This window comes from Dioscorea cayenensis, chromosome 9 (assembly GCF_009730915.1).
Source record: "Dioscorea cayenensis subsp. rotundata cultivar TDr96_F1 chromosome 9, TDr96_F1_v2_PseudoChromosome.rev07_lg8_w22 25.fasta, whole genome shotgun sequence".
In the NCBI taxonomy this organism is placed as follows: Eukaryota; Viridiplantae; Streptophyta; class Magnoliopsida; order Dioscoreales; family Dioscoreaceae; genus Dioscorea; species Dioscorea cayenensis.
In genome coordinates this window covers 10,891,899-10,904,359 of record NC_052479.1, presented here as the reverse complement: position 1 = coordinate 10,904,359, position 12,461 = coordinate 10,891,899, and positions in this window count along the sequence as shown.

Here is a 12,461-nt window from a genome sequence, read left to right as displayed (position 1 = left end):
AGACCTAACCCTTCGATCTAGGTGGAAGGTCCCTAACCACAATTAAGCCCTAGATACTAAGATCACCTCAACGCTTCACTCTGTTGCACGCGCAACTAAGTCCCAGCGGAGGGTCATCACTTAGACCATTCACTCTATTATAGCTGTAAAGAACTTGACGAAGAGAGATAGAATCTATCACGTCGGAGGAGAAAGGGGACGCTCCTGTACCTCTCGACTCACCCACTCAACCCTCTCCAACCTAGCTGTGTCTAACGCTCGTGGTGTGTCACTCACTCACAAGGTTACCAACGAGAACTCTCAATCCTAGTGTCACTCTAGGGGAAATGTTCATACAATCAAGCATTCAAGGTTGGAACTCACAATAAACATCAATTAATTGAAAGCATAATAAAGAGATTCAATGAAACAAATACATACTAGGGTTCACAAATACCCAAGTACCCACTAGGGGTTTAGCTCTCCATGGAGCTAAGTACAATCAACGAAATAGAATGTAAAAGTAATGAATCCATAAGGAAACCCCTTCAATGGTCGTGTCGATGGTCTTGTGGAAAGTCCTCTACTCGTCGCCCAAGGATTCCCTCATCCAAAATAGGATACGTCTCGATGGAAGCTCCCCTACCAAACTTCTTCCTAAGGAATGATGATGTCGGAGCCGTAGAACCTCTCCAAAACCTTAGCCAATACCGCTCAAAACCCTAGCCGAAGTCCTCTCTCAAGTTGGGGAAAAGATGGAGAAAAGAATGCTGAAATCCGGGCTGAATAGGCTTTAAATAAGGCTGGAGTCGGGCGACTACACGGACCTCTGGATTTTTCACATGCCCATGTGGAATTTCCACACGGGCGTAGATAATTTCCACACGCCCATGTGGATTCTCTAAATTCTTGTTTTCTCGGCCGGCTGTGAACAGTGCTACTACAGTACCTTGCTACAGTGCTCTGCTACAATACACAGCCTGAATAGCTTCCCGAGTCCATACTTTCATCGGGGTAACGTAAACGGGCACACGTTCACGTCGTGGATCACTTGCTTCTTCAATGATAGACAAGTTGGTGGAGCTCTTGTTCTATGTGCATAAGTCGGAATGCTCGAGTGTGACTGCCCTTGTGCCCCTCCAAATGGATGTGCCAATTAGAATACGAGGAGGTTGTCACACACTCTAGCATCTCACACCCGACCTATGTATTCGCGTTTGACCCTTAGCAAGATTTCCTCCAAAATCGGTGCATTACGATCCACATTGGCTTCTTTCCTTCATACTCGGCCTCACAACCCTACATGCACGAAAGTAACATAAAAACACACATATTAATGTAAAAACCCGAGAAAAATAATGCTCAACATAAGGAATGAACGCTTCGCATTCATATCACACAACTACTTATCAGTCCAAAAGAAAAGCATAGCAATGACATATAAGAATTAAAACACCAACACTCAAGCTCTTATTCATGCAAACACTAAACTAGACACTAGAAAATAGTAAAGACTTGGGTTGCCTCCCAAGAAGCGCTTGTTTTACGTCACTAAACTTGACGTATCTCTTCTTTACCTTATGGAGGCTTGAAAAGAGTATGTTCCTCCTGACTAGACATTGCATAGCTACTTCCCTTAAACCAAAAATCTACTTGATGGGGTGGAATATTTGTTGGAGAGTCCAACCATCCTACCATTGGCCTCCAAGGAAACAATTTGGGTTGGGAATTGTCCAAGCTTAGCACAGGTGGGTTATTGAATAGCTTCAATCTCCTACCCATGTCTTCTTCCAAACCCAAAATCTCTTCCTTGCATTTTATGAATTGATCAATCCCAAATGGTGAGGTGTGTTCCATTACCTTAGGTGTTGCTTCTTCTTCAATTTCAATTTGAAAACAATCTGTCTTCGCCAACTCTCCTTGCATCATTTCTTGCTCACAAACATACTGTCCACTCAAACAATCATCATATTGAATGAATGGTTCTTCTTGTATCTTCTCGATCTCGACAACATCATACTCATTCCGTCCCACTTCTCCATTGTCATTCACTACCACATCTTCTCTACAAGGAACTTGACTTGCTTGCTCAAATACTTGTTGTTCCTTGAAGAGTGTGTCAAGTATCCCTCCTAATTGATGCTCAAGGTTTTTATAGGAGGCTTCATGACATCTTCGTGTGGTCTTCATATTTTGTACACAGACATCGGATGCTTCAATAAAGTTAGCTAATACTCTTTGTAACTGAAGTGCATTCTCGTCGAGTATCTCACCCCTTTGACATTCCTCTTGAGGTGCCTCCCAATGTTGTTCACCATTATTCCATAATAAATTTGGGTAGCCCACTTCAATTGGATGATAAGCGTTGTAACATGGAATGTTTTGTTGTCATGAAGTAACAATTCTATCAACCTTTTTACTGAGAACTTCAACCTAAAAATATAGAGCGACGACTGGGTCGATCATCATTTAAAATAATTGCAAGAAAAAGTAAAACATAACAAAAGAAAACAAATGAGAATGATGGAAGAATAAGTAAGTGTGAAATAGAATGAATGATAAATAGCTAAGAAAACAATGTGCAAAGTATCTCTAAACACCTACTCCCCGGCAACGGCGCCCAAAACTTGACAAGGTCCCCTTGCGTATATCCCGCAAGTGCACGGGTTTGTCGAACTAACAATCCCGGATGCGCGGGTATCGAATCCACAGGGAGTAGGGAATAAAAACACTTAATCCGCTTCTTAGCTATGTGAAAGATTAATAGTGATAAGTGTGACAATGATTCAATTCTCAAAAGTAAAAGCAACAAGTAAGAGAGCACGAGTAAAGGAGGAGGTAAGGAAATCGATAAAGGTGGGGTACTCTGATAATACTCCACCAAGGATAATTGTTTCAAGTGCAAGAACCCTGTATTATGCTTTCTAATTGATGCAATGGTGAGTCGTGAAAATCCTTAATTACATAGTCCCACACCTAAGGTCAACTATGTCTAACTCTATACATGTCCCGGAGGAGAGATTAGATAACCTCTCAACCTCGCACTCGAATAGAGTTGTAAAGAGCTCTAGGGATTCCAAGTGATAAATCTCTTCCTAATTATAGACCTAACCCTTTGGTCCAGCTGAAAGATCCCTAACCATGATTAAGCCCTAGATACTAAGATCACCTCAACGCTTCACTCCGTTGCACGCGAAACTAAGCCCCAGCGGAGGATCATCCCTTAGACCATTCACTCTATTATGGCCACAAAGAACTCAAGGAATGGAGGTAGAATCTATCACGTCAGTGGGGAAAGGGGGCGCTCCTGTACCTCTGGACTCACCCTCTCAACCCTCTCCAACCTAGTTTTGTCTAACGCTCGTGGTGTGTCACTCACTCACAAGGTTACCAACAAGAACTCTCAACCTTAGTGTCACTCTAGGGGAAATGTTCATACAATCAAGCATTCAAGGATGAAACTCACAATAAACATCAATTAACTGAAAGCTTAATAAATAGATTCAATGAAATGAATACATGCACGGGTTCACAAATATCCAAGTACCGACTAGGGCTTTAGCTCTCCATGGAGCTAAGTACAATCAAAGAAATAGAATGCAAAAGCAATGAATCCATAGGGAAACCCCCTCGATGGTCGTGTCGATGGTCTTGTGGAAAGTCCTCTACTCGTCGTCCAAGGATTCCCTCGTCCGGTATAGGATACGCCTCGACGGAAGCTCCCCTACCAATCTTTTTCCTAAGGAATGACGATGTCGTAGCCGTAGAACCTCTCCAAAACCTTAGTTAATACCTCTCAAAACCCTAGACGAAGCCCTCTCTCAAGTTGGGGAAAAGATGGAGAAAAAAATGTTGAAATCGAGGCTGAATCGGCTTTAAATAGGGCTGGAATCGGGCAACCACACGAGCCTGTGGATTTTACACACGCCCATGTGGAATTTCCACACGGGCATGCATAATTTCCACACGCCCGTGTGGATTCTCTGAAATCCTATTTTCTCGGCCTGCTATGAACAGTAACTACTATAGTTATTGCTGCATCGATTGCTACAGTATATGCTACAGTACTCTGCCAAAAAAAAATACTCTCGAATCCACTTTTCATCGAGGTAATATAAACGGGCACACGTTTATGCCGTGGATCACTTTGTTTCTTCAATGATGGATAAGTTGATGGAGATCTTGTTCTATGTGCATAAGTCGGAATGCTTGAGTCTGACTGCCCTTGTGCCCCTCCAAATGGTTGTGCTAACTCAAATACGAGGAGGTTGGCGCATACTCTAGCATCTCGCACCCAACTCATATCTTCACGTATGAACTTTAGCAAGATTTCCTCCAAAATCGGTGCATTGTGATCCACATTGGCTTCTTTTCTTCATAATTGGTTTCACAACCCAACCTGCATAAAAGTAACATAAAAACACACATATTAGTGTAAAAACCGAGAAATGTAATGCTCAACATAAGAAAAGAACGCTTAGCATTCATATCGCACAAGCACTTATCAGAAGGCCACACCAAAACACATTTACAAGTAGAAGAAGGGAAGAATGATTGCGAACATGAGGCAAATGATTTTTAGGAGACTGACAAATTGAAGGAGAGCAGACTACGTCCTTCTACTGATGAACCACCAGAACTTGAGCTTAAAACCTTGCCAGCGCATTTATAGCATGCCTTCCTGATGGAAGAATCTAAACTCCCAGTGATTATAGCTTCAAACTTGTCGGAGGATTAAAAGGGAAGGCTTGTTAGCATGTTGAAAAGTCATACATCGGCTTTTGCACGGAAGATCTCTGACATTAAGGGCATAAATCCATCATTCTGTACTTATAAAATCTTAATGGAAGATGATTACTAATCGGTGATTCAACCTCAGCGGAGGTTAAATCCGAATATAAAGGAAGTCGTCAAGGCGGAGGTGGTGAAAGTATTGGATGCAGGAATTATCTACCCTATATCCGATAGTACATGGGTGAGTCTAACTATAGTGGTTCCAAAGAAAGGGGGAATAATAGTGATGAGAAATGAAAAGAATGAATTGATCCCAACCGGGGACGAGTTTGCTGAGGATGGCGAGTCTGCATTTATTATAAAAGATTAAATGATGCAACTCGAAACAATCATTTCCCATTACCATTTATCGATCGGATCTTTGGAGCGATTGCGGGGCATCAATTCTATCGCTTCCTTGATGGCATGTCGGGATACTTTCAAATCCCCATAGCTCCAGAAGATCAGGAGAAGATCACATTTTACTTTCCCTTATAGCACTTTTGCTTATCGAAGAATGACTTTTGGGTTGTGTAATGCACCAGCAACATTTTCAGTATTAGTATGACGGCCATTTTTGATGATCTTTTGGAAGATATTATGTAAGTGTTCATTGATGATTTTTCTGTATATGGGGACTCTTTCGACATATGCTTGAAGAATTTGGAAAGAGTGCTAGTGAGGTGTGAAGAAACAAACCTCGTCTTAAATTGGGAGAAATGTTATTTTATGGTCCAAGAAGGCATTATCCTTGGACATAAGATTTCCAGCGGTATGGAGGTGGATATGGCAAAGATTGATGTCATTGAAAAGCTTCCTCCACCTACAAATGTTAAAGGGGTCCGCAGTTTCATGGGGCATAAAGGTTTTTCTGAGAAGGTTTATCAAGGACTTTTCAAAGATCACGCAACCTTTGACCAAACACCTAGAAAAAGATGCTCCTTTTTGATTTTGGGGATAGCGTCATACGAGTGCATTCAATTTGTTAAAGGAGCGATTAGTGCAAGCGCCAATTTTTGACGATACAGATTGGAATGAACCCTTTGAGCTCATGTGTGATGACAAGATCCCTGCATGTATATCCCGCAAGTGCACGGGTTTGTCAAAGTAATAATCCCGATGTGCGGGTATCGAATCCACAGGGGAGTAGGGAATAAAAAAACACTTAATCCGCTTCTTAGCTATGTGAAAGATCGAGTAGTGATAAGTGTGACAATGATTCAATTCTCAAAAGTAAAAAAACAACAAGTAAGAGAGCAGCGAGTAAAGGAGGAGGTAAGGCAATCGATAAAGATGGGGTACTCGGATAATGCTCCGCCTAGGACAATCGTTCAACTGCAAGAACCCTCTATCATGCTTCCTAATCAATGCAATGGTGAGTCATGGAAATCCTTAAATACATAGTCCCAAATCTATGGTCAACTATGCCTAACTCTATACATGTCCCGGAGAAGAGATTACATAACCTGTCAACCTCACACTCGAATAGAGTTGCAATGAGCTCTAGGGATTCCAAGTGATAAATCTCTTCCTAATTATAGACCTAACCCTTTGGTCGGTGAAAGGTCCCTAACCACGATTAAGCCCTAGATACTAAGATCAGCTCAACGCTTTACTCTGTTACACGCGCAACTAAGCCCCAGCGGAAGGTCATCCCTTAGACCATTCACTCTATTATGGCCGCAAAGAACTCAAGGAACGGAGGTAGAATCTATCACGTTAGAGGGGAAAGGGGTTGCTCCTGTACCTCTCTACTTACCCTCTCAACCCTCTCCAACTTAGCTTTGTATAACACTCGTGGTGTGTCACTCACTTACAAGGTTACCAACAAAAACTCTCAACCCTAGTGTCACTCTAGGGGAAATGTTCATACAATCAAGTATTCAAGATTGGAACTCACAACAAATATGAATTAATTGAAAGCATAATAAAGAGATTCAATGAAACAAATAAATCCTAGGGTTCACAAATACCCAAGTACCCACTAGGGGTTTAGCTCTCCATGTAGCTAAGTATAATCAAAGAAATAGAATGTAAAAGCAATGAATCCATAGAGAAAACCCCTCTATAGTGGTGTCGATGGTCTTGTGGGAAGTCCTCTACTCGTCGTCCAAGGATTCCCTTGTCCGGTATAGGATACGCCTCAACGGAAGCTCCCCTACCAACCTTCTTCCAAAGGAATGACGATGTTGGAGCCATAGAACCTCTACAAAACACTAGCCAATACCTCTCAAAACCCTAGCCAAAACCCTATCTCAAGTTGGGGAAAAGATGGAGAAAAAAATGCTGAAATCGGGGCTGAATCGACTTTCAATCGGGTTGGAATCGGGCATCCACATGGTCCTGTGGATTTTTTTCACATACGTGGAATTTCCACGTGAGTGGGTAATTTCCACGCGCGTGTGGATTCTCCGGGAATTGTGATTTATCGGACGGCTGTGAATAGTGCTGCTACAATACCTGACCTAAAATACTTCCCGAATCCATACTTTCATCGAGATGACGCAAATGTGCACACGTTCACGTCATGGATCGCTTTGCTTCTTTAATGACGGACAAGTTAGTGGAGATCTTGTTCTATGTGCATAAGTCAGAATGCTTGAGTGTGGCTGCCCTACGCCCCTCCAAATGGTTGTGCTAACTCAAATACGAGCAGGGTTGGCACACACTCTAACATCTCACACCCTACCTATGTCTTGCGTTTGAACCTTTGCAAGATTTCCTCAAAATTGGTGCATTATGATCCACATTAAAGAGTCTCGTTACTGTCATACTCGGCCTCACAACCCTACACGCTTGAAAGTAACATAAAAACACACATATTAGTGTAAAAACCAGGAGAAAAGGTAATGCTCAACATAAGTAAAGAAAGCTTCTCATTCATATCATACAATCACTTATCATGTGGCGCTTAAGTGATTACTGTTGTGGGAGCAATTTTTGGGACAAAGGAAAGATAAGTAGTTTTAGACCAATTTATTATCTTTGGCGAGACTCTCACAAGTGCCCAAGAGAATTATACAACCACCGAAAAGGAGTTGTTAGCAGTGGTGTTTGCTTTTGACAAGTTTAGGCCATACCTCATTTTATCTAGGGTCACAGTATTTACTGATCATTGAACTACTGTTATCTCATGAACAAGGCCGACCTAAAAGCCAAGATTAATTATTTGGATCTTATTGTTACAAGAATTTTATATGGAAATAAAAAGATAAGAAGGGAACTGAAATTGTGGTCACGAGATCATCTTTCAAGATTAGAAGGTTGTGAGGGTGCAAGAATTGGCAAACAAAAGGAAAATTAATGATTTCTTCCACGAGGAACATCTCGTATGCAGTACAAGAATCGAGTCGGGAAGATACTCTATGGTTCGTGGATTTTGCAAATTATTTATCAGGAAAGGTACTGAAGCAAGGCCTAAGTTTTCAACAAACGAAAAAGTTTTTCAGTGACTTGAAGAACTATTTTTGGGATGATCCATACCTATTCCGTATTTGTGCAGACCATGTTGTTCGTAGATGTGTTTCAAGGAAGGAAGGTTGGAGCATTATTGGGCAATGTCATTCGGGTCTGTTGGAGGGCGTTATGCTTGAGCGGAATGCTACGAGAAAGTTTTCGACGCTGGTTTCTATTGCCCAACTTTATTCCAAGATGTTCATCAGTTTGTTCTTCATTGTGATAGTTGTCAGAGGGCTAGAAACATATCGCGAAGGGATAAAATGCTTTAGAATCGATCTGAGTTATGCGAGGTGTTATTTGTTTGGGGAATGGACATCATGTGACCATTCCCGAAGTCTAATGGTAATCAATATATTTTGGCGGTAGTTGACTATGTTTCTAAATGGGTGGAAACTAAACCTCTTCTAACTAATGATGCAAGAACTATGGTAAAATTTCTAAAGAGCCTCTTCACTCGATTTGGGACTCCATGAATCTTCATTAGCGATCGAGGAACCCATTTTTATAACACACAACTTGAAAAAGTGTTGAAGCGCAATGGAGTACATCATCGTCTTTCTACTCCCTATAACCTGCAAATGAGTGAACAAGTGGAAGTTTCAAATAGGGAGCTCAAGCGGATTTTAACTAAGTCCGTTGAACAAGGGAAGCGAGATTGGTGTGAACGGTTAGATGACTGATAAGTGCTTGTGCGATATGAATGCGAAGCATTATTTCCTTATGTTGAGCATTACTTTCCTCGGGTTTTTACACTAATATGTGTGTTTTTATATTATTTTTATGCAGATAGGGTTGTAAGGCCAAGTGTGAAGGAAATAGGCCAATGGGGATCATAATGCACCAATTTTGGAGGAAATCTTGCTAAAGATCCAACCGAAGACATAGGTCAGGTGTGAGATACTAGAGTGTGTGCCAACCTACTCGTATTTGAGTGGGCACATCCATTTGGATGGCCACAAAGGCGACATTCGAGCATTCCGACTTATGCACATAGAACAAGAGCTCCACCAACGTGTACACCATTGAAGAAGCAAGTGATCCACAACGTGAACGTGTGCCCGTTTGCGTTACCCCGTTGAAAGTATGGAATTCGGGAGTATTTCTGGCAGAGTACTGAAGCAGTACTGTAGCAAATAACTGTAGAATATTACTGTAACAGTTACTATTCACAACCGGCCAAAAATCGCAGAAACAGAGAATCCACAAGGCGTGTGGAAATTATCCACGGCCGTGTGGAAATTCCACACAGGCGCATGTACCGTCCACTCCCGTGTAGTCGCCCGATTCCAGCCCTATTTAAAGCCGATTCAGCCCCAATTTTGGCATTCTTTTCTCCATCTTTTCCCCAACTTGCGAGAGGGCTTCGGCTAGGGTTTCGAGGGGTATTGCCCAAGGTTTTGGAGAGGTTCTATGGCTCTGACATCGTGATTCCATTAGGAAGATGGTTGGTAAGGGAGCTTCGATCGAGGCGTATCCTATACCGGACAAAGGAATCCTTGAACGACGAGTAGAGGACTTTCCACAAGACCATCGACACGACTATCGAGGGGGTTTCTTTATGGATTCATTGCTTTTACATTCTATTTCTTTGATAGTACTTAACTCCATGGAGAGCTAAACCCCCTAGTGGGTACTTGGGTGATTGTGAACCGTAGGATGTATTCGTTTCTTTGAACTTCTTTATTATACTGTTAATAAATTGATGTTTATTGTGTGTTCCAACCTTGAATGCTTAATTGTATGAACATTTCCCCTAGAGTGACACTAGGGTTGAGAGTTCTTGTTCGTAACCTTGTGAGTGAGTGACACACCACGAGCATTAGATAAAGCTAGGTTAGAGAGGGTTGAGAGGGTGAGTCGAGAGGTATAGGAGCGTCCCCTTTCACCTCCGACGTGATAGATTCTACCTCCGTTCCATGAGTTCTTTGCGGCCATAATAGAGTGAATGGTCTAAGGGATGAACCTCCGCTAGGGCCTAGTTGCGTGTGCAATGGAGTGAAGCGTTGAGGTGATATTAGTATCTAGGGCTTAATTGTGGCTAGGGACCTTTCGCCTGGACCAAAGGGTTAGGTCTAAATCTAGGAAGGGATTTATCACTTGGAATCCCTAGAGCTCATTGCAACTCTATGCGAGTGAGAGGTGTTGAGATTGTTCGATTTCTCCTCCGGGACATGTATAGAGTTAGGCATAGTTGACCTTAGATTTGGGACTATGTATGTAAGAATTTCCACGACTCACCATTGCATCAATGATGAAGTATAATAGAGGGTTCTTGCACTTGAAATGATTATCCTAGGTCAAGCACTATCCCAGTACCCCATCTTTATCAATTGCCTTGCCTCCTCCTTACTTTTGCTCTCTTACTTGTTGCTTTTAATTCCAGAGAATTGAATCATTATCACACTTATCATTGTTGATACTCCACATAGCTAAGAATCGAATCAAGTGTCTTTACTCCCTACTCCCTGTGGATTCGACCCCGCTCACCCGGGATTATTACTTCGACAAACCCGTGCACTTGTGGGATATAAGCAAGGGGACCTTGTCAATGACACACTTTGGGCTCATAGAACAGCGTATGAAACCCCGATAGGGACTACTCCCTATAATTTGGTGTATGGAAAATCATGTAATTTACCTGTGGAGTTAGAGTATAAAGAATATTCGGCAATTAAAGTTATGAATTTTGATTTGAGCAAGTCAAGGGAACAAAGAATGTTACATCTCAAGGAACTAGATGAATTGTGAATCAAAGCATATGAGAATGATAGGATTTATAAGGAAAGAATTTAGAAATGGCATGATAAGCATATCAAGAATCTGAAAGAGTTTAGAGTGTGCGATCAAGTGTTACTATTTAATTCTCGTTTACGATTATTCCCCGGAAAGCTGAAGTCTAGATGGTTTGGTCCTTATACTGTAACTGAAGTTTCACCTCATGGAGCTCTTGAGATCACTCATCCAAAGAAGTGTACAGTTAAGATGAATGGACACAGCCTGAAACCATACTACGGAAGAGAGGTTGGTAATGACGACAAGGAAGTACTTTTCCTTCATAAACCCCAGTGAGGTAAGACAAGGTACGTCAAGTTAAGTGACGTTAAACAAGAGCTTCTTGGGAAGCAACCCAAGTATTTGATGTTTTTGTAGTTTAGTAGTTTAGTGTGTGCATTATTAAAGTGTTGAGTGTGGGTCGTCTTGATTGTTATATACTTGTGCTGTGAGTTTATTATTGGTTTTGAATTGTCATCGTGTGTGGATTTGGCGAAGTTGAGTCATTTGAGCTATTTCTCAAGTTTCTCATTGGTAAAATTTGCATACTAGGGCAGGCACTGAGTGTGTAAACATGTTCAAAAATTCTCAGCAGAGGCTGCAGAGTTTCCTAAGGCATCTAGAGAAAACACACGGGCGTGTGGAATTAACACACGCCTGCTGGGTTTGTATCGCTGAGCTCATCTAGAGAAGGCACGAGGCGTGGACTTGCACCGTGAATGACCATGCGATTCTCGCACGCCGTGGGTAATTTACGAGCAGGGTGTGTGAATTCTGAGAGATTGGAGGATTATCCCGAGAGCACACAGTGGTCGTGGACTCACCCCCGTGGGTGACCTTATGAAAACTTCGTGCAGGGCGTGGGTAATTTCCCCTGCGCCCGTGTGAATTTCTGGGAGGAGCTGTCTCCATCCCGAATGACACGAGAGGCGTCTGGCGGACCCAATGATTTGGGCTTGTGAATGCCCACGCTCGTACGGAATTTCCACACGGGCGTGTGAAACACTTAGTGATTATTCTCGAATGGACAAAAAAGCTAAAGGGGCGTGTGGCAACCATTGTTGGTTGGGCACACGGGCGTGGGTATTTACCACACGCCCGTGCAGCTGCATTTAGAAAGGTTGAGTGTTTTCCCGAGAGCGCACAGGGGCATGCGTCTGTCACTATGAATCTCTAAGGTGGAGGCATACGAGCATGTAAAATTTCACACGCTCATGTGGTTTTTGAAGGTATTAGAGAGCTGCGTTTCATCTTTATAAACCGTTTGAGCTTTACTCATTAACAGACCTCCAAACACTTAGGAAACATTCTTCGACCTTCTCCCGACCTCCTACTGTCTATTTTGCGTCGATTATTTGAGCTTCTTGCCAATTTCAGGGTTTTTAGCGTCATCTCATCAGTAAATCCTTATTTTTTCTTGTCGCTACCCTAGGTCGATTCTATTCAATTTTTTTTTATTAAACTAGCGAATGTGCCTT